This window comes from Pithys albifrons, chromosome 15 (assembly GCF_047495875.1).
Source record: "Pithys albifrons albifrons isolate INPA30051 chromosome 15, PitAlb_v1, whole genome shotgun sequence".
Lineage (NCBI taxonomy): Eukaryota > Metazoa > Chordata > Aves > Passeriformes > Thamnophilidae > Pithys > Pithys albifrons.
This window is the reverse complement of record NC_092472.1, coordinates 4,194,143-4,216,847: the sequence shown is the minus strand read 5'-3', so window position 1 is coordinate 4,216,847 and position 22,705 is coordinate 4,194,143. Positions and strand designations below refer to the sequence as shown.

The 22,705-nt window shown below is 49.0% G+C and overlaps 1 protein-coding gene across 1 annotated transcript in view; it reads left to right on the top strand.

Moving 5' to 3' along the window:
* Positions 1 to 12,975: 12,975 nt before the first annotated feature.
* Positions 12,976 to 22,705, top strand: part of PSD2 (pleckstrin and Sec7 domain containing 2) — a 68,412-nt gene continuing 58,682 nt past the window's right edge. The window contains exon 1 of the mRNA XM_071569964.1: positions 12,976 to 13,215. The gene's annotated coding sequence lies outside the window, so the exon portion shown is untranslated. The remainder of the gene's footprint in view (positions 13,216 to 22,705) is intronic.

Sequence of the window (22,705 nt, the reverse complement as noted above, 5' to 3'; positions counted from 1 at the left end):
CACTCAGCAGCCTGAGTCCTGCTTTTCATCCATCACTTTGACCATACAGCAAAGCAGCTGTGCTTTGCCCTGCACACCTCCTGTTTCCCACCCTGATCTCGGAGCATCAGGCCCTCTTGCCTGTGTTTTTCTCCTTGAACCACTTAGTTTTAAAATAGAGCAATTATCTTCCTTCAGAAAGGAGCTTACTCTCTCCAATCTAGGGCAGTTTGACTGCACAGCAGCCTGCACAGCTCACTCTGGGAACACAGTTGTGTTCCCAGGATGGGACTCCAAGGGCTGGAGCCCCTCTGCCCTGGACACTGGCTGAGATACTTGGGGCTGTCCAGCCTACAGAAGAGAAGGCTCCAGGAAGACCTTAGAGGACCTTCCAGTGCCTAAAAGGGCTCCAGGAGAGCTGGGAAGGACTTTGGACATGAACATGAGGTGACAGGATGAAGGGGAATGGCTTCCCACTGCCAGAGGGCAGGGTTAGATAGGAAACAAGAAGGAAGTTTTTTACAATGAGGGTGGTAGGACACTGGCACAGATTACCCAGAAAGCTGGTAGGTGTCCCATCTCTGGAAATATTCATGGCCAGTTTGGATGGGGCTTGGAGGAACTTGGTCTAGTGGAAGGTGTCCCTACCTATAGTAGGGGGAGTGGAATAGATCATCTTTAAGGTTCTTTCCAACCCAACCCCCCCTGTGATTCTATGATTCTAAGTGGGGTGTCCTGTCTTTGGCTTAGGATGGTGGCTGGGTCAGTGGTTTGGGGTCTGAGGAGGGGCATTACTGGGGGTGAGCACTGTGAGTCCTTGATCCCAGTCTTTTCTTTGCCACCACTCACGTGTCAGAGGGATGCAGGCTGGGCTCCTTGGGAGCAGGGCCAACACATTCTGCCAGGGTTCACAGCCCTCCCTCCATTGCCAAGCCCTGAGGGATCTCTGGATGGGGAAAGTTGTTCCTTAGTCTATGTGATAAGAAAACACAGACCTTCAGACTTCTACATACACATCTATTAACAAGTGACAGATCTGCAGGGCTGGCAGGAGTTTTGAGAGGTGGTCTAGTCCACACTCATGCCTCAAGGTGGGACTAGTTCTTGTGTGGATCACTGCCAACAGAGGCTTCTACAACCTGCTTCTAAAATCCCTGCTTGTGACTCCTATCTCTTCCACAAGGTGGGGGGTTGGCTGCAGGTACAGAATTGCTTGTGGGGTTAAATGTTCAAAAATAAGATCCTTTGCAGAAGCTTGTTGCAGTGATGAGTTCAGTGATGGAGTGAGTTCTGCCAGCCTCAGCTCATGCAGGCCATGATGGGAAGGGTTTACATCCTCACATGTGTAGAGTGCCTAATCTCCTCTGTCTTGGGATCCTTCTGCTGTCTCATAACTCTACAGCCAACTGTTGTTTAATTAAAAAATAAGCAGACAGGTAATCAGAAGGAAAATGAAGCTGTTTTGTTCTTTATGTGTCCTTGGTGCTCTCCTGGCATCTTATCTGGGGACAACAGCTCTAAGCCTCGAATTTGCATTTTTGCCTTGCAAAGCCAATTGTTTTAATTGGGAGCAAAGCCAGGGAACAGGGAATGTCCCATGCCATGCAGACTGGCTGTGTTGTTAGAGAGGAATGGTGACTTCTTTCCCCTTTGCCTGGCCCCAGTGGGCTCTGGGGTTCAGGTGATGTGGCTGTAGCTCATGTTTGGTTTCATCTCTTGGGTGACTGCTGAGGTCACTTAGCTTGTTCATCCTGAATAAGAGGAGACCTCAAGGCAGTCTACAAGTTCTTCACAAGGGGCAGTGAGGGGCAGCTCTGATCTCTGCTCTCTGTGACCAGTGACAGGACACGAGGGAACAGCTGGAGCTGTGTCAGGGGCGGGTGAGGTTGGATATCAGGAAAAGATCCTTCCCCCAGAGGGTGGTGGGCACTGAACAGGCTCCCCAGGGCAGTGGGCACAGTCCCAAGGTTGCCAGAGCTCAGGGATCTCATTTGGACAACGCTCTCAGGGACAGGGTGGGATTGTCAGGGTGTCTATGCAGGGCCAGCAGTTAAACTCAATGGTTCTTGTGGGTCCCTTCCAACTCTTGGTATTCCATGATTCTATTACAACACAGGTTTGTGTACCTGTGCTAAGCCAGCCTTGACACCAAGCATAGCCCACATTGTGTTGTGAAATATGGTCAGGATGGTCAGGAGAACCAGAGAAAGGTCTGTGTAGGGCATCCAAGGTCACATGGAAAACCAACATTGGCTAATGATGATATCTAGTATAGTAGAGATGAATCAGCTGACCAGAAGCTAAAGGGCAGAAGCAAACCCTTTGTGAAAGACGGTATTTGTCCACAGACACAAGACCAGATGACTCATTCTTCAGCTGAGCTTTGTGTCCTTTCAGTGAAGTTAGAGATACAACTCACATCCTATAAGCTGGGACCTATAGAGGAACTCAAGGTGAGCCCTGAGGTACCACTCAGTATGTTCATCTGGGCTTGACAAACCTGGAGGTACCAAAGCATGGGAGGAGACCACAGCCAGCTCCATAGTCTGAGTCAGATGAACCTCTCCATCTGGTGGCTTTGGGTGAAATATGGAAGAAAAAAGTTAAAAGGCAAATTTTCAAAGGTTGAAGGAGTGGAATCTCCTGGCACTGTAAAGCACTGTGACCATCAAACCCATCCCAAATGTTTATGTTGAACCAAGCCCAGGACCTCTTTTGGGTGGGGACCAAAAGGTTACCTGGTACAAGCGGCCCAAGCTTCCATAGACAGTCTCTCAGTGGATTAACTGGGGCAGTGTTTAAGGCATGGCCCAGCTGAAGAAAGCTTTCCCTTGGGTGACAGACAAAGCAGGACAGCACTTGGTTGCTTTGAACTTTCCCTACAGCAGCATCGGGCTTTTACCCCCAGATCGCAGACTTCAGGGTTCAACCTACCAGCTTTGTACCCTGAATTAATCCATTGCTACGGAGCAAATGCAGTGGTGCAGATCCAGCCATGGCTCTGCTAATGCCTGGAGGCAGATTAGTGTCAGTCTTTTCCTTGGCATCTGTCCCCTACAGCACTTCTGACCAAGAGTCATGGCTTAAGCTCCACTGCATTCCTACAAACAACACTGCATTTTTCATACTGGAAACTGAGATTTGCAGAGGTGAAGTGAGTTGGTGAAGGAAGTCAGAGCTGTGTGGAAGGAGAGGAAAACCCCCCCAGTAAACCTGCCGTTTTAATTTGCTGCACTGTACCCTGAGAACATCATCATTGCTGAGCTACCACCCAGGTGCTCATCCAGTGGGAGCTGCTGGAGATTTGCAAGTAGAAGAGTTTTAAACAAGGGACAATGTGGATTAAGCCTGACACCCCACCAGACTCTCCTTCTCTTGGTCCCTGATCTACCAACAGGCACCTCTTCCACTTTGCATATAATGTGACCTATTGTATAAATATTTAGTCACTCTGTTGGGAACATTAATTATAGATGGAGACACAGCTTTTGAAAGCTGCCTGTAGGTCTGGGCACCCAATTTCCATTAATTTTAATGAGAACCAGACATCCAAATCCCATTCGGTGGCTTTGAGCATCTCAGGCAGGAAGCTTCATCTGACACCCCCCGCCTCCCTTCTCCCCACTCTGCAATTTCAGAGTGAGATTTGCAAATACCTTACAAATCCTGTGGATGCCTGAGTTGCCCTTGTGCCATGCCATTGTTGTCTGCTGAGGATGGTTGGCTGGTAGCTTCACAAGTATTTATAATAAGTTCATTTAATCCATCCTGTTAGTTCTTTTCCTCTGGACCTCCCACCCCCCCCAGCACTTTGAAACAGCTATGCCTGAATGAACCCCCATCCTGTGTGGTTTTTTGACAGAGAAGCTTTGATGCTTGCAAATGACAGCTGTGCAGAGCAGGTCTGAAATGAATGATTGAATTATCTGACTGATTAAAAATATGCTGTGGCTTGGAAGATCTGACAGCAAGTGTTCACTGAGGCAACTCACATGAAAGAGAGCTGCATGCATGTAGGGTGTGTGTTTGTGTGTGCTTTGGGAAAAACAGCCGGTGAGATGGGACAAACACCCAGAGCAGCAGCTTCTTAAGCTCAGCATCCTTTACAAAGCTCCAAATCTGCTGAGAGATGCTCAGCAGAGCTAAAACTCAGCGTGGTTGTGGAGATAATGATTATTTAGACAGACGTCAGCAGTGGTTTAGGGAATGGAAATTGAGCTAAAAAGTAGTGCAGGTTTGGGGAACTACTTAAACTGCATCTCAGTCCCACACAGACCTGGGCTGAGGAGTGATAAACTCTCCTGTTGGAAATTTGGTTCCATCCTCTGTGCTACAGACGTGTGCCCATGGTGTGGAGCAGTCCCAGGGGTGTCAGCTCTATGGGAACGTGTCTCGTGATCCAGAGTTTTGACAAATTTGAGCTCCTGTGAGATTAATTATACATGGCTGGGAGGATGGAGAAAGGAAGCCTGGCTATGGCTGTGCCCTTGGTGCTGCCAGTGGTGGCAACAGCAGATGTGTTAATGCATGAGGGACACGAACAGCCTTTCCAGACCTATCTCAGCTTCCTTCCCAATCCCCATATAGCAAACTGCCCCTTGCCAATGCCTCACAGAAATTCAGGTGAGCTAGAAAAATATCTGGAAGTGAAAGAAAGCATTAAAATTAAAAAAAATTTTTTCTTCACAAATAAAATATGTTTTGTCAGCTCAACAAGTTCACAGGTTCTTATGGGAGTTCCATCCAGGGAAAAAGAAATCACGTCATGAAGGTTACAAGTGTAGTTCTTCATTGTGAATGGTCTTCTGATAGTTTACTGAAATTGATTTTTCCTAAATTGTTTAACTGCTTTTCATCTCCCCACTTGCAGAAGATCAGTCTGTTCCCCTGACCCCTGGCTCAAAAGAGATGAAGCACTGGGCTATAACTAATTGCTTTATCAGAAATAGTTTTGGTTTAGTCTCTCAGCCACTGAATAATTTGTTCTTTGCCCCTTCCAGTGCCTTTTGCTGAACTGATGTTGGGTGTCTGTAACAGCTTCAGCCTTGCCTATTGTGCTCCCTGTCCCAGTTCCAGTGGCCATTTCAGCAAGACTAAATGCTGAAGCTACAATAGTCCTGAGGGCACACATAGCTAATGGGAATTCATTGGCATCTGTGTCATCTCTCCATCAACATCCCAAAATGTCCCTCTTATTGAATCCCCTCTTGCAACCCAGGAACACTCACAGCAGGGGAGGTGCTTTTGTGGCTGCAAACCTCATCATTGCTAATTGTCCCACTGCTAATTGTCACCTTCTCAGGTGTGGGAGCCCCAGGCCCTCGTGCTTGAGAATATTTTTTATTTTATAGACAACAGAGAAATTGTTGATGCCCCATCCCCGGAACTGTTCAAGGCCAGGTTGGACAGGTCTCTGAGCAACATTATATTCATAAAATCATAGAATCATAGAATGGTTTGGGTATGAAGGGATCTGAAAGACCATGTCATTCCACCCCTCTGCCATGGGCAGGGACATCCTCCACTAGACCAGGTTGCTCCAAGCCCTGTCCAATATGACCTTGGGCACTTCCAGGGATGGAGCAGCCACAGTTTCTCTGGGAAACCTCTGCCAGGGCCTCCCCACCCTCACAGGTAAGAATGCCTTCCTAATATCAGATTTAAACCTACTCTCTGGCAATGGGAAGCCATTCGCCCTTGTCTTGTCACTCCATCTTTTTGTCCAAAATCCCTCTCCAGCTCTCTTGGAGCCCCGGAAGGCCACAGTTAGGTCATCTTGAAGGCTTCTCTTCTCCAGGCTGAACAATCCCAGTTCTCTCAGCCTTTCCTTAGAGCAGAGCTGCTCCATCCCTCTGATCAACTTGGTGCCTCCTCAGGACTTGCTCCAACAGGTCCATGTCCCTCCTGTGGAGGGACCCCAGGGCTGGGACTCCAGGGCTGGATGCAGGACTTGTCCTAATACAGAGCCAGGGGCTGCTCTCCCATTGAGGCTGAAGCAGATGTTTCCCTGCAGACACCAGATCGAATGAGTGGGATGGACAAACAGCTTCCCTAAACAGCTCCATAACAAAGTGAAAGAAAATCCATGTTCCCAGAACAGCTTTTCAGCCTCAGGGATAGATGCTGCAGGACTCGTGCTGCTGCCAATGCACAGCCCCACAGCTTCTAAAAATGACAGATGATAATTTTCTGTTACCAAAAGTATTGCAGTGAATTTGGGGTAATTCGGGATCAGGCCTCAACTGGACAGATAAAGGTGAATTGATTACTGAACTCAGAATAAATAATTGCTTAAACACCCTAATTGCATTTGTTACGAGCAGAATGTGATCTCAAATTGATAATACATATGCAAGGCACTTGAAAGTGGTCAATTTTCCTAAGCTGAGAACAAATACAAGAAATAAATGATTGGAGGAAAAACTGAGAGAAAATAATGTGTGTTCCAAATGAGGGTTGTTTAGGAAAACTTTGATAGATGCTCTCTCCTCCACAGCACACACAGTTTTGCAGTCATGGAAGATATTCTTAGCTAAGAATCTATCATTGTTAAGGAAGGAAAAAGCAAAAATAATAACAGTAATAAACACCTAAATAGAACAAGAAGGGATTTGGTAACAAAAGCAATGAATTAACTGTTACATAAGGCAGAGACCTGGAAGGCTAATCTGGAAGAGCAGTCAATGAAAATTATGTTTGGTAGCATTAAGGGCTGTTAGACAGTGTGCCTGTGTGTGTTTACAGGCATATATGTGAGGGAGAAAATAAATGCTGCTGTTGGGTTTAGATGAAACTGGTGAAGAGTCTGCTCTGATACAGAATAAAAAAACAACAACAAAACACCAAAAAAACCCAAGCCCAAAAAATCCCCCAAACCAAAAAGGAAGAAATGTCCAGCCAAAGATTCATAACTCTGCAGAAAAACAGCCTGATGGGTCAATATCCTATTGAGGTGATGGAAATCTGCCTGTTCCAGCACTAAGCAGGCAGCACATTAAATATCAGGTGGTAAACTGAAATGTTTGCACATATCTAGGAGTAGAAAAAAACTACATTAAATGGTCTCATAAGGAATGGCTGAGAGGTCCTTTTAGGGTGTTGATACTTCATGTATGTCAGTACTCGGGGCTTTGAGGGAGGGGTTGCCCAGGGAAGCTGTGGCTGTCCTATCCCTGGGAGTGTTCAGGGCCAGGTTGGATGGGGCTTGGATAAACTTGGGATAGTGGAAGGTGTCCAGTTGGAACTGGTTGAGCTTTAAGGTCCTTTCCAAACCAAACCATTCTTTGATTCTATGAAGTTGGTCAAACAAAATAGAATGACATTTGTTTTGTTGGGTTGATGGATGGCAGAGAGGTGAAGACTCTTTAGTTGAGTTGATGGATGGCAGAGAGGTGGAGACTCCCAGCACTGGAATAAACTAGAAGATGGAAGAGATGCTGCAGAACCCTTGTAGCCAGTAGAACAGCAGACTCCCTGTGGGGCCTCCCAGGGCTTGCTCACATCCATTGCTGAGGATACAGTTTTCATACACTAAAAGTTACTGAAATTAGAACAAGTCAGATGCTGCAAGTGGTCGGGTCTGCTTGGGGAGCTGATTTGATGTCAGCAATGGGCTCTCAGGAGGACAAGTGCAAATTCATACTCTCAGGAAACTCCAAGAGCAGAGGCAAGATGGTGTTTTGGAGGACAGTGACTCATTTGAAAGTTCTCAAGAAGGAAGGCAGTGAGAAAACTGCTCATCCAGCATCAATCTTACCTGCTGCCAAAATCTGAAATGCCAGGAATGATGCCTCCCATATTCTAGGCTGGGATTTCCCAGGCAGAAAGTCCTACACTGGGCAGGGAATCAAATGTCTCCATGGCACATAAAGATTTCTTTTGCATGTGCCAGAGAGGTGACTAATGCCTGCACAGGAGATTGCTGCTGTACATAATGTCCTCTTGGGACTCCCAGAGGACTCTGGAGATCAGAGTGGCTGTGCTGGGCACTGGCCAGGCTGGTACTCAAGTCTGAGTCCTGGCCCAGGACCCAAAAAGTTATTGAGAAGCTCAGAGAATGAACTATGGTAAAGAAAAAAAAATTCCTATGGATCCCTAAACAATTTCCACTTGACTGTACATCCAGTTGTAGATTATAAGGAGGAGGTTATAAGGAGAACTGGTTGCAACCTATGGGAAAAAAAAAGTCCTAGGGGAATATTCTTGAAGTAGCTGGGATATTTTACCTATGAAGAGCCAATGACAGCAGGGTGACACCAGACATGGTGTTTAGATGCAAGTCTTGGGATTGGAATTACTTCCCCAATGAATTAATTGTTGGACGGTTTGTCCCAGGGTCAGGTACTTGGTGTAGATCAGCACCTCTCTGTCTTCCCCCACACGCCTGTAACTCAGACAACTTTGATGCAGAAATTCTGGGTAGACTTTCTGACAACATCTTACCTCCAAGGACAATTTTTCCCCTCCTCGTCCTCCTGCAGGAGCTGCTGTGAGTGTGGGCCATGGCCTCTGGATCTGGCAGTTCCTTCCATGACCAGTATCACCTGCAGGCTCGGAGACTTTCTCCTTTTTTCCCTCACACTTAAGTGGCAGCTTCTTTACTGAAGGACACATTTCATCTGGGTTTTCCAAACCCCTCAGCCAAAATGTTTTCAGCTACCTGTTAGAGCAGAGGCTCCTGGTAGTTCTCCTTTCACTTCTCTTTCCCACCATCTCCTCACCCATCATGGCACTGTCATCCCTCGGTGGCTCAGTGACACCTCTCCAAGCATGAGCCACCTTGGAACAAGCCACTGCGGAGCAGGAACTGATGTGAGTGGGGAAGAGGAGCCAGCTGTGGGTCTCATGTTCAGTGTCCAAGGCCTCAGCCCCAATCCAGCAAAGCCTTGAGCTCCAATGTGTATTCTCCATGTGTATTCACTCACATGCACTGACTTACAAGGACACAGACACACACAGGGGTATCCTTTCCTTGGACCCTCTTCTGAGAGACTCAACTATTCCCTGTCCCCTTTCCATCTTCCCAGACTCAGAAACCTGTTAACAGCCTCTGCCACAGGGCTCTGAAGGAGCCCTGTGCAACCACCCTTTTATTCACGATTATTTTTAAAGCATCATTTCTGCCTGTTATCCACCCACTTGGAGTGGGACTAACAAATCTCAGCTCTACCAGCCCCTGCAATAGCCATGAGGAGCCATCTCTGATGTCCCTGATGTGAACCACCACTTCCATATCTCAGAGTTTGCTCAAACAATTCCAGACCAGACTTTTCAGGCCAGACTTTTCAGCCCAGATACCACCCAGAACAAAAAGCTGATTTCAAGTGTCAAGAGAAATGCAGATAAAGGCTCACAAGGACTGACCCTGTTTCTTCAGAGGGCTGTTATCCCCTCCACATTCCCCACACTACCTGCATGCAGCAAGGTCCTCACAGGGCTTTCTCCTAATTCTGGCTCCCATCAAAGTGACTTGTACTGAAAGTTAGTGAGTCCCAGCTGGGAAATCCAAGGGATTTCCTGCAAAGAACAGCTGTGTGAAGACATGGAAGCAAACTCATTCCCCTGAACATGAAAACACTTGTGATGGTTTCATAATACAAATTGAGAAGGCTGAGCAGCACCCAGGAGTCTCCTTGTGTGGCACACTAAGTATCATGATCATGGCATGGCTGGAAAACTACTTGTAACAGGGATTCAGCTCTTCAAATTTAGACATTCAGCTGCAGTTATGGCACTTTTGAAATGCTGAGAGAAAGTCAGTAAACCTTGGGGGGTTGTAGGGTAAGTGGTCCTGGCTTCTCCACTCAGAGCTGGGTCTGCAGAGCCGCCAGCCTTGGAGCAGCCTTGGAGCTCAGGTTCAGAGGATCCCTTGGGGCTACATGACCATGAATTATCTCAGGACCACAAGCTCCCATCTTTTTTCCACCTCTCCCATCAGCCTAGCTGGAGTGTTCCCATGGTCTGTGTGGTGTAGGTGTTAATTTTAGTGCCTGTTGTGTGGTCTGCAGTGTTTAGTTCTGGTGGCAGCAGTTCCCTGTTGCCTGCCAGGCTCCCAGGTCAGTGCTTTGAAGTGTTTGGGGCTTGAGGGGTGGCTGCCCTGATGCTGGCATGGATGGAAGGTGTCCTTACCTTAGGATGCTCCCACTTCTCCAGAGAACTGATGTGACAGGTGGCAATCAGCATCTGCACTTTCACATGCACATCCAGACAGTAAAACAGCACATCCAGAATTGCTCTAGTTTAGTTCTTAATTTTAAAAAAGTATTATGACATATTCAAGGCATCTAACAGAGATCTACCAGCAGAAATGTCAGTACCCTGTTACTGTTAGGAATGCCCAGTCAATGACAGAGACAAGCCCATTACCCTGCTGAAGGGATGAGAGGAGGTTTCTCCCTGAATCCAGCTGTTGATACACTCATTCCCAGAAGCAGAATGATTGATAACCCAGTTATTTGGAACCCACTAGTGGATGTATTCTTAGAAACTAGAACCTCATTTTCTCATGCTGCAAAATGTCATTTCCTAGGACTGACTGCGCAGAAATTGGATTTTGTTCCTTGCCTTCAGACCTGAACAGCGCAACAGACTGATGAATATTAATAATGCTTTTTTACTGTAATTTTTTTTGTTGTTAAAGCACCCTGACCTGATAATTGTCTGATTTCCAATACAGTAGAGTTGATCAGCGAGAGCAGCAGGACAGGCTTTTGTGATGGCATGAGGCAAATCTCTTGGAGGAAAGGACCCCAAGGGAGGTTATAGTCCCACACCTGGATTTGCTTGGCTTCTTGCTGCCCTTGACCGTGGCCACAGGATGCATTTCTTGTGTCTCTCCAGCACAGTAACCTTCACTCACACTTGCATTTGTTGGATAAGTCCTGAGAATAGCTGCAGGGTGGCTCATTACATGGTTCATTACCGATACTATCCCTGGCAAACAACCCCGTGTGCTGTGCTGGGGGTGTCCCTGCTGGAAGAATACCTGGACGTGTTCTGCCGAGCTGCTGCAGGATGTTATGTCACCTGTGCCTCAGTGTTCATCTGTCTGGATATGCATTGCAATGATATTTTTAATTTGTGGTGTTGGGGATTTGTCTGCTTGTTCAGTGATGTGTGTCCTCTGGAACAAGCTTTCCAAGAGACACAGACCTAGGGAGAGCTTTTCTCCATGGACTTAGGAAGCCATTGGATGTCTTGGAACATGTGGCTGGGGCAGACACCAAACCCTTCTTCCTCACCTAAAGGTCCAGTCTGGGGCTGCTCTCTCTGTGCTGCTGAGGGGGCCCTCAGTCCCCTGTGAGCTGCTGGAAGGGAGGACGGTGCATGTCTGTGGTGCTTGGGCACCCTGGGGCACAGGGCTGAGGGTGGGCAGGCATCACCTGGGCTGGTGAACCCCCAGTTCCAACCCAGGCTGGGAATGGACTGATCGAGAGCAGCCCTGGGGAGAAGGACTTGGGGCTGCTGGTGCATAAGAGGTGGAACATGACCCAGCTGTGTGCACTGGGACCCTGAAACCCCTCGTGTGCTGGGCTGACCCCACAGCATGGGCAGCAGGGGAGGGGGGGATTCTGCCCCTCTGCTCCCTCGAGTGAGACCCCCCTGCAGAGCTGACTCCAGCTCTGTGGTCCCCAGCACAGGACCTGTTGGACCGAGGCCATAGGAGGCCACCGAGCTGGTTACAGGAATGGAACATCTCTCCCATGAGGAAAGGCTGAGAGAACTGGGATTGTTCACCATGAAAAGGAGAAATTCCAGAATGATCTTATTGTGGCCTTTCAGTGCCTGAGGGGGCTCCAGGAGAGTGGGAGAGGGACTTTGACAAGGACATGGAGTGACAGGACAAGGGAGAATGACTTCAAACTGAAAAAGAGTAAGTTTAAATTGGATATTAGGAAAAAACTCTTCCCTGTGAGGGTGGGCAGGCCCCGGCACAGGTTGCCCAGAGAAGATGTGGCTGCCCCATCCCTGGAATTGTCAAAGGCCAGGTTGGATGGGTCTTGGAGCAGCCTGATCTAGCGGAAGGTGTCCCTACCTGTGGAGGGGGGTTGGAAGATGATCTTTAAGGTCCCTTCCAACCCAGGTCATTCTGGGATTCTATGATCACACATCCCTGTGCAGCAATCAAGCAGGTGGGTGCAGCACCTCTCACCTGGACAGCCACAGAAATCCCTGTTGCATTACAGCCACAAATGCCCAAGAGACTCTGTTTGTCCTTCATCCAGGGTCTGTAATTCTGGTAAGAGGGGCCCTATAGCAGGAAAAGTGTGGTGTCCCTGTGCCTCTCCACCCCACACAGTATCCCCAGCCATCTTGGTGAGCCAGGTGCCTGGATTTGCCTGTAGACAAAACCATTGCCTTCGCATGCAAGAGATGTCAGGATGGAGAAGCATCAGTGGTGGTGAGCAGGCTCCTGGTCCAGCCCACCACGGTGGGGGAGGCTCTGGAGCCAGCTTGGCAAGCAGACATATGGGCAGAACTCCTGCCGGAGGCCAGTGGGGCTCTTCAGCCATGGGGTGGGATGGGATGGGACGGGGCTGCAGCAGGTGGGAGTGCCCAGAGGCATCGAGCAGCCCAACCTGCAGTGCTGGGGTCTGCACCAGGGTAGTTCCTTTAGGCATTCCCAGTGCTGCACGTCTGCATATGGAAGTGCATTGGTTGTTAAAGGCAGTGTGAGCATTTGGCAGGATTTCAACCCAAAACTTCAAGCCAGTCTCAGTTTGCGGGGTGACGCTTTGCTGGCAGGAAGCAGCCCGGTCCCTCAGCACTCTGCAGGTGCATGTAGGGGAGGGCAAGGCTCAGCGCTCCGGGAATATCCCTGGCAGCTCCTGCGCAGCAAGTGGAGCCTCCCAGCCAGCGGCAGGTCCGCTCCTGCCGGGGGCTCTGCCGGGGGCTTCGCCAGCAAGGGCTTTATTCCACCCTTTCCCTGGTCCATTCACGATGCCTCCTGCCTCCTCCCCCTCTCCCCGTCCCCTCCCACCCTGCCTGCTGGATCCCCAGCAGTCTCTTGACACCTTGGGGGAAGGCTGGGAGGTGTAACCATCGGCAGCGAGCGAGGGAGAGCCGGAGAGGAGGGAGAAGGAAGCCAATAACAGGGAGGTCTAGGAAGGTGGTGGAGGGGGAGGGACGGGGCCACTCCTCCGTCGGTGGGACTGCAGATTATTTTGCATGGATTGTTGAAGAGAAAAGGGAGCTGCATTTGTGAAGGGACCAAAAAATAAACAGCTCATTGCTCGGGTAAGTGCCAGTGCGAGCTCCTCTGCTCTCATTGTCATGCCGTACATCGATCCCCCCTCCTATTTTGCTTACTTATACGGGGTTTGATTCTTATTAGGATTATTTGATGCATCAGCTCTATGCTTCAGTTGCTGGAGATTGACCCTCCCCAATACGTGTGTGTGTGTGTGTGTGTGTGTGTGAGTGTGTGTTCTCTGGATATACATTGACACGTTATTCCAGCCCTCAGTGTGGTGTCTCGATTGCGATGTTATCCTAAAGCGTGCCGTTCACACACACACAAATGGTGTTTGCTGGCCATGCCTTAAAAATCCACGCAATTATTGAAGCTGAAAATTAAAGGAGGGGGCTCTTAAATCACAGTCCTCATTGGCAGAGGGCTACTTCTCTTTATCCTGAGCCTGACACGGTCAGTATTATGTTTTATAACAAAGCTACATTTAAAGATCAATTCGGCAGTGGTTATTGCATCCAAATTACATGGTTGTCATGGAGATGGTACAGAGAAGCTGAAGTGATATGACTGCATCTGGACTGGAGTGGGGCTTCGCTGCCGAGTGAGATCCTGCCTTCCCTCCTGTGTCTTTTTGTCTCTACTGGGCTACAATTTCTTTCTATATTGAATGAAGCAGTACCGTATTAGAGGATTTAGAGGTCGAGCTGCTGGGGAGGGGGTGTGTTGCCCCCGCTCAGTGCTGTGTTATTATCGTAATTGTTCCATTAGCATCTCCCTGAATTTCTTCCACAAGTCTGGGGAGGAGGAAGGCATGAGAAGGACAGATAGTTTTCCAAGCACAGCTAGGGCTGGGAGTACTTTCTAAAAGGATACCTGCCATGCCCACACCTTCCTGCCAGCTCCCACACCTTGGGGGACAAAAGGGAAAGGATGCTCTGAATTTAGCCATGTTTATCTTCCATTTTGCTGCCTCAACTTTGTGGGTACAAGGAGCCAGTCACTTGCTTGTCACTGTGTCAGGGAAATGGCATTTATTTTTTGTTATTGTATTTGTTTCCTTTACAACTGGATGTGTTGGCAGTTGGGAAAGAAAATCCATAATTTATGAGAATGAAATTTTCCTGCCTAAGGCTAGCTGGAATACAAAGAGTTTATCTGTGGGAAGGGCATGTTATATATTACAGATGTGTATTTCTCTAGCGACTGGGAGTAAATCACACTATTGTGCTCATCTTCATTATTTTGGGTGTTAGTCTGGCTTTAGTCAATATTTAATCTAAGCTCATTGTGCGCTCACACAATAAACATGCAATTTGGAGCTTAACTTTACATCTCTAAAATGCTTTGGGAATGCATGTGGCATTGTCTCCATAAATGCAATTTCACCCTTTTCTGTGAGACCAAGCCTATTGTGGGGTGTAAATATAGTAAAAGGCACTGGTGGAAGCAAGCCCATCAGAACAGCAATGTTTCTCTAATTGTATCACTAAACATAAGACAGAATTAATTACTAGGATAAACAGTGCTTTGTAGCTCTTGGATCAGGATAATATTTGCCTGGAGTTCCAGGCCTGCATTATAGTAGCTGCTATTATGGCTTAAATTCCCCCCATGCCAGTAGATAATGTTTTTAGCCAGAAGTGAAGCATATTATCGTTAGACATTTTTGCATTAAAAATATGTTAAATCCCCATGTCCTTGTCAAATTGTCCATTGCAACTGCTCCAAAGTGTGTCATTCAGCTAGGATTTTCTTTAATGTGATTTTTCCTGTACAGGTCCAAGCAAACAATGGATAAAGTCTGAAAGTGGGCGGCCGAGCCCAGAGGGGAAGTCGGAGAGATGGCTGATTCACAAAATGGATGGTCCTCATTTTGTGTCCTTTTCCCCCCTAAAAGTTAGGCACAAGTGGAGTTGAAGTAGGTGGTTTTCCCTGGAGATCCCCTTGGATCTGTGAGGCTGGAAGCCAAGTAGTTGTGAATTAGTGCAGAGTTTCCTCCTGTCTCAGTGTGGTATAACTCTTCAGCCCACCCTAGGACATGGCTGAATAGTTCTCTGATGAAACTGAGGCAAGTGATTTTGCCAAGGTGACAGTGGCAGTGTTGGGCAGGGGATGCAGGAGCTCTGCCAGGAAGCCTCTCTCTGTGACCAGGCCCATTCAGTGCCTGGATGGTGCTGTCCTGTTTTCAGGGGCAGGGGCAGGTGAGGATGGGAAGCTGTAACACCGGTCCATGGTGACTGGGTGGATGGGGTGAGGGTGTGCTTTGCTGAGGCCACTCATGGGAGCTGCACAGTGACTGGCAAGAGGGAGCCAAGCAGTTTTAGACCAGTTTCTGAGGTGCTCAAGACCAGGACATGCTTTTCTGACCCCAGGATGACTGAAATGAAGCTCCTCTTGTGCCGTTGTCACGTGGCTTTTCACACAGAGTTAGACAGTTGACACTTGGCAGGAGGTACCTGCCTCATTTCTCTTCATGGCTGCACCCAGCTCTGAGTGTGAAGCCTTCACAGGTGTCTTGACTTTCTGCTCTCCCCACTGGTCCTGCTCATCTCTCATCTCTCTGCTGAAATACCCTGTATTACCCTTCTGGACTTTAACATATAGTACCATCCCTTCTCTTCTCTCCATCTCATCATCTAACACCTTTTTGTCCCCCTGCTCCATGGGTTTTGCCACCAGTGAAGATCTCTCCATCCAGCATTGCCACAGGCTTCTGGTGCCATGGTTTGTGTGTGCTGTGCCTGTCATGAGACACATGGCACTGGGTATGTCAGGCCACCATGTCAAAGGGACTGAAGTGAAAAATCTCCTTTAAAGTCTAGAGTTGTCCCATGTGGTATCTGTGGTTCTGCCCAAACCTGGGGCTGGTGCTTGTTGCCAGAAGGAAATGGAACTCCCTGATCAGCTCAGGCTGATCTGTGTGTGGTCCTGTTGACTTCCACAGGTTGGTGGTGTTGCCAGAAGGATGTTCCCTGGGCTGGGAGGGAGCTGTGGCTACTGCCAGAGAAGTGCTGGCAATGGGCAGAGCGATTCCTGCTGAGGGAGAAGCTCGTTTGGAGGTTGTGTGAGCAGCCAGTGGAGTGGGTGATCTGCTGATGTAAGTGGCCACATCTCTTGCAGTTGCTGCTGCTCTGCTACCTGACAGTCTCTGCTGTGGACACACCTCTTTGCCAGATTCGCTGGGGGTGGAAACATCCTCCTTGCCATTTCAGCAGGAAAATTCCTTTCCCAGGGATGTGCTGGGACAGGGTCCATGGCAGTCTCAATGTATCCAGGCTCAGTGGTCAGATGGACCCACAGAAATGGTACAGTGGTGCTTTCAGGAGACTCGTAGTGCTTGTCTGTGGTGATGAGGGTGCAGGAACTGTAGGTGAGGGGGATGGGATCAGTTCTGTGCCCCTCCCTCATTTTCTGTGGCCCTGGGGAGGTGACTGGAAGGCTGGGCTCATAGGGGAGAGGCACCTGTCCAGCCTGGACAGAAACAACCCCACCCTTCACCCTCACTGCTGTCCCTTTGTCTTCCCATGGGAGCTCCAGGAAATGAATGGCTGAGATGCTCAGGGAGGCCCTTCCCTAAGCCTGGAGAAGAGGAGGCTCAGAGGTGACCTCAGCACTGTCTAGACCTACCTGAAGGGAAGTTCCGGCCACGTGGGGGTTGGTCTCTTCTCCCAGGCATTCAACAATAGAACAAGGGGGCACGATGGACTCAAGCTCTGCCAGGGGAAATTGAAGTTGGAGAGCAGAAAAAACTTCTTTGCAGAGAGAGTGCTCAGGCATTGGAATGGGCTGCTCAGAGAGGGGGTGGATTCCCCATCCCTGGAGGTTTTTAACCTGAGATTGGCTGTGGCACTGAGTGCCATGATCTGGTAAAGGGACTGGAGTTGGACCAAGGGTTGGACTCAATGATCTCAGAGGTCTTTTCCAACCCAATTGATTCTATGATTCCATGATGCTCTGCAGTCCATAATCAGGTCTTCCTGACCCTGGGCACTGCTCATGGCCCAGGTAGGGACACTAGTGATTCCTCCTTTAGAGCAAATGCTGTTCCATCCCTGGATCAGTCTCAGTGCTCCCTCAATTACACCAGGCAGGGCCAGAAAACATAAGACCCACAGGAAGCCTGAGCAGAGATGCTGCAGATGAACCTGAGCCCCTTCTTGTGCTCTCCATGCTTTTTCTGGGCTTCAGCTTCAGCCTGACATCAGGCACATGGTTTGTCACCTACCTCTTCACCAACACTGCTCATATGTTGTCCACTCCTTCCTCTTCCTCCTCTTATCACCTCACGTACTTCTTTCATGGTTTCTCAGCTCTGTGGTTTTTCAGTCAGTCTTGAAGGTCCTGCCTCCAGACTGTGGAGGAGACAGGGCTGGCAGGTGGCTCAGGCTGTCTGCTCTTGGGTTGCTTGAAGGACCAGTGTGTCCCCATGTCCTGGCCAGGAGTCATGCTCACACTGGGTCACAAAAGAGGAGACCAGACCTGAAGGGATCCTCCCAGAGCTGCTCTCAAGGGTCCCATGTGAGCTGGTCAGGGTGTCACCTCTGTGGTTCCACCAGATTTGCTTCTTCTGCTACATCCTCTTCTCTAAGGCAGCCTGGATGGTTCCCAACAAAGGCAGTGTTGGTGGGATGCCCTGACATTGCCAGCTGCTTTGAGACACCTCATCAGGGTCAGGGAAGGGGCAATGTTTCCTTTCCAGCAGGATGAGCACAGGATTCATCCCAGATTTTTTGCCGTGCTCTACAGCATGGGACATGTTCTGGTTCCAAGGATAATCTCCCAAAGTCCCACTGTGGCAAAGCACTGGTCCGATGGGTTTGTATCTCCTTCTCTCCAGCTCAGACACCTCCATATCATGGAGACTCCTGGTCTCTCCTGCAGCTTTCAGTGGGTTGTGAGTGTGGCAGGGAGCACACTGGAAACAGGATCCCTCTGTGATCTTCTGGATGAAGTGTCTTCTGGACTGAGGGGCTCACAGCTGGAGTTGATGTCTTGTGCGGTCACTGCCCATCCTGTATCTCCCCCCAGGCCATGCAGCTGAGCTCCTCATCTCTCTGTGGCCTTTCTGTGGCTCTGTGATAGAGAAGTGAATTCCCCTCAAAAGACAAAGCCTGGAGGTCTGTACTAGGAGAGCAAATCCCAGTGATGCCCCCCTTTTTGGGGGTTGAAGCGTGTGCCTCTGAGCTTTCCTGATCAGCATCGAGCAGAAAAACCTGCATCAGACCCAGGTGACTGATACTCTTATGGTTCACCAACCATACTGAAAAGCCCAGGGAAAATGATGTGAGCTCAGCCTCCTCTTTAGCCTCTGTGCACTTGATTCTCTATTATTTTCTTGATATGAGAAAACAAATTTGACCCAAATATCTTTTTCTTTTAAATCCTTAAAAAATTGTACTATTGCAGGGAAATGTTGTAATACCAAAGTAAATTGAAGGGTTGCATTTTTTGTTTTCTGTTTGAGTTTACCTGCTCCAAGGTCCAAGCATAAACCTCAGTTCTTGCAACTTTTTTTTTTTTGACACTTTGGGTATTTTTTAAAAATCCAGCTCTTCAGTGGTTTCAGCACAAATGCATCACAAATCTAGGTAAGGTTTCACTGTTCTATACTGGTCATTTTCAGACAAAACCAATTTTTCCAAAACAATTCACACAGTTCCAGAAAAGAGCCTCATAGAGGTGGTACCTTCCCATCTCCCTCCAGCACCTGATCCAGAACTGGATGGTCTGAGGCCAGCTCAGGGAAACATCCAAGCTCTGCTCCATATAGAGCAGGACCTGCCAGCTGTAGCATCCTCCACAGTCCAGTTACAGAGATCTCTGCCCACTCTGTGCATGGCCAGTTGGTGTTGCCTGGTGCTGGCCACAGGAGGAGAGGATGGTCCTGGTCTAATGCAAGGTGTTGGAGGCAGGAGGTTGGAACTAGATAATCTTTAACTTCCAACCTAAGCCATTCTGGGACTCCATGGCACCTTCTTCAGTTCGCCCCCAGCCTCTCCCCACGGCATGTCCTGGCAGCTCAAGGAGCATTTGGACAACGCTCTCAGGGACATGGTGGGATTGCTGGGGTGTCTGTGCAGGGCCAGGAGTTGGACTTGATGATCCTTGTAGGTCCCTTCCAGCTCAGGGTATTCCATGAAAGATGGATTTTGCAGACTTGGATGAGGCCTGCTCTCAGCATGGCACAAGGCACTGCTCTCAAGGCTGAGCTTACCTTCCATGGGCTCTGCTCCTGCCAGGTTCTGCATGTTTGCTCCTCAGATGGGCACTGGTACCCAGCCAGTGAGAGTGGTGGGAGGTAGACTGGGCCCCTGGTGTTTTGGACACTTCCTAGGAACAGGACACAGGCATGGGGGGAACAAGGGGTTTCTGGCTGGAAGGGGATACACAATGCAGGGGGATTCTGCTAAATTAAAAATATATATTTGTCTTTGCTGGTACAACAGAAGCTATGGGAGCAGGCAAGAGAAAGAGAGAAAGCTTTATTTAATTAGATTATGAGGCCCCAAAGGCTTCAGGCTCATAAAAAAAATGAATTGATTTTTGTAATTGAGGATGGGGTTTCTGCCAAGTGCTGCTTTAATGAGTATTTAGGTTTTGCCTCCTAAGTTAGCAGCACCATGCAAGGGCAGCTATCCGAGCCTTTCCCCACCAGAGTCCTGAGCTTGGATACAGGAGCTGACTCTGCAGCTGGGAATGTTAACCTGCCTTTCGAGGAAAGGGCATCCTGTGTCCTTTCAAGGCTGTTTATCCAAGTTTCTGAGTGTTCTCTCACCGTTAAAGCTCTCTCTTTTCCCCAGGTTCCAGGAGGCAGCTTTCTCCATTGCTTGGGTGTGGAAACTGAGGCAGCAGATAATCACAGGGTTGTTTTCCCTCCCAGAAGTAGAGAGAATTAATTTGCTGCAGCAGCTGATGCAATTTCCTTTGGTGGCTCCTTCTTAGGGGCTGGTGGGAAAAGTGAATGGCGCTGCTGGCCCGCGGCCTTGCTGTGGTCTGACAGTGACTTTTGCCACCTTCAGAGTGGGCTGGGATGGGCTCTTGAGGTGGGTTCAGAGTCCCAAGCCTGAAGGCTTGACTCTGTTAGTTTGCAGTGTCCCTTCCTCTTCATCCCTGCCTGCTCAGCACAGCCATGAACCCCTGCCCAGATGTGTGTTGGTGGGGCTGGGGATGGTGGGGCTCTGGTCACCTGCACAGGAGCTGTTGCTATGGAGAGACTCCTTCTGCAGCACTCCATGTCTTGGTGACCCTCTCTGCTTCTTCCCACCCTCAGAAAGAAAGCCTGCAAGGCCCTGAAAGCCTCTGCTAATCATCTATTAGCCCTTTATTTACAAATGTGCTTTGTAATAAAGCCTGACCTTTTCCTTTACACCTCTCCTCCTCTTTGTTGGGTGGTCGTGGCTCTTGGCTGCTCCTCATGGGCAGCTGTCAGCCCCCTGAGCAGCATCCATGGAGCTCATCCTGTACCACCTGTGCCTGGGATGGTGCTGCTCCTGCAGGTGATCCCCAGAGCCCACACTGTGCACAACACCTGAGCACCATGAAATGGTGCTTGGTGCATGTCCAGCTGGGTCTGCCTCTGGCATTGCACCTCACAGTGGGAGCCAGAGGACACTAGGATGGGCAGCGTCCCTCACCCCAAGTCGTATGACTGGAAAGAGCAAGAGATTTGTATCCCAGACTTTTGGACCTGTGTCCTTTAGCCAGGTTTCCTCTAAAGTCTTTTCATTTTGCATGCAAGAATGGGGAGAGTTGGGTGTTCAGAGATGGCTTCAGGAAGCTTGGATTTCCTGTGTGTCCACAGTGTGAGAGCTGGGATGTCAAGAGGAGGTGACTTCACTGGTGGGAGTGTTGGCCCTGAGGTGCCTGGGGACCAGGAGCAGAGTGACAATCCCAGGTGAAATGCTGGAGGTTTGGATGTGCAGGATCACAGCAAGATCCTCGTGTGATAGCAACACCTAAAATGGTGTTCTGTTACTATTGGTGCCATCAGACCAGGGGAGAAGGGAAGTGGCCACAGAATTACAGCTGCTCCTGGTAGATGTGGAAAATGATGCTATAGCAGAAGCCTGTGCTTTAGTGATCTGGATGTTTTCTGTAAGCACAAGAAGAAGGGTAGAGGATCCACTGCTCTCCAGATAAGAGCAAACTGCAAGGAGTGCACCCTGGGGACACTGTCCCTTTAATTTTGCATGCTATAAAAATCAGAGATCCCCAGTCCCAGACACACGACTCGCAGTTTGCACACTTGTCCCCCGCAGCGATACCGACTGCCACTCCTCTTGTGCCACTGTGTCATTGGGTCACCGGCTGAACCTGGCTGAGCAGCATTCATCTCCTGAACACTTATTTCATCTTTACAGCACACTCAGTTCTGGCAGGCCCCTCTGGCCTCTTGGTGCATCAGTGAAGTCTCAGTCCAGAATGTAATTCATCAGTTCCTGAAGTCATTGTCTGATGCCCAAATGTAGTGATGTCTAAAGAGCAGGAGAAAAGCCCTGAGAGCACCTTAAAAAGGAGGCAAAATGACCTACTGCAGCCTGGTGTAGCCTTGTCACAAGATCTAGTGCAGGGCATCTTGCACATTGGGAAAGTCCCTTGGTCCCCTGGTGCAATTACATCAGCCTGATGGTGCTTTTTGCTCTTCTTATAGTTCCCCTGAGGAGAAGCATCATCCTTGTCTTTATAAAGCACCTTTACTTGAGTTTAGGAGTGTACCTGCTAGAGGAAGATTCCTTAATGAGGGAAGTCCCACTCCTATTGCATTGGTTATCCAGCACATCCATTAAGGGCAGATCAAACCTCTGCACAGGAGCTGCAAAATGGCTCCATCAGGGTCTCAATTGCACTTCCTGGGCAACTTGCTCAGTTTTCAAAACAAGTCAGATTCAACATTTCATGCTACTCAGAGCCACCCATGCTTAGGGAACGACCATGTTCAGGTCACTGACTAGACCCCCCAGAGGTGGTCAGCAGTGCTGGGCAGGAGACCAGTGTTCTCCACATGGGTGTCTGCAGCAGAAGCATCAGCAGCTGGGGCTGCTGTCCCAGGCTGGGGGGTCTAGTGAGGGAGCAGCAGCCTGTATTGTTCTGGTTGTAACACAGACTTCTAATGCAGATCAGATGCAGCCTTTCTGCTGACTGAACCCTGGGGGCTGAGCTCAGCTGGAAATGTCTACATTTGAGTGAGCTGAGTCCCACTCAAAGTGCTTTTCCATGTATTCAAGCAAGTTCTGGTATATCCAAGCTCTGACTCGCATCTCCTGTTAAAGATAATGAGACCTTACCACATCCTAATGGAGCAGTGAAATCCTGCTTTTCTTTTTGTGTTTCCATCCCAGTTTGTAAGTTCTGAGGGTAAACATGCAATTATATTTTCAGCCATTTCATTGACTCTCTGCACCCTGCAGACTGAAGTCTGGGAGGCTGAGAGAGACAATACATTACTATATAGGTGTGATGAACACACCAAAATATAGCAGTGACCCAGGACTTTTTTTTTTGAGTGAGAGGTGCTGGAGAAAGGGGGCAGAGTGG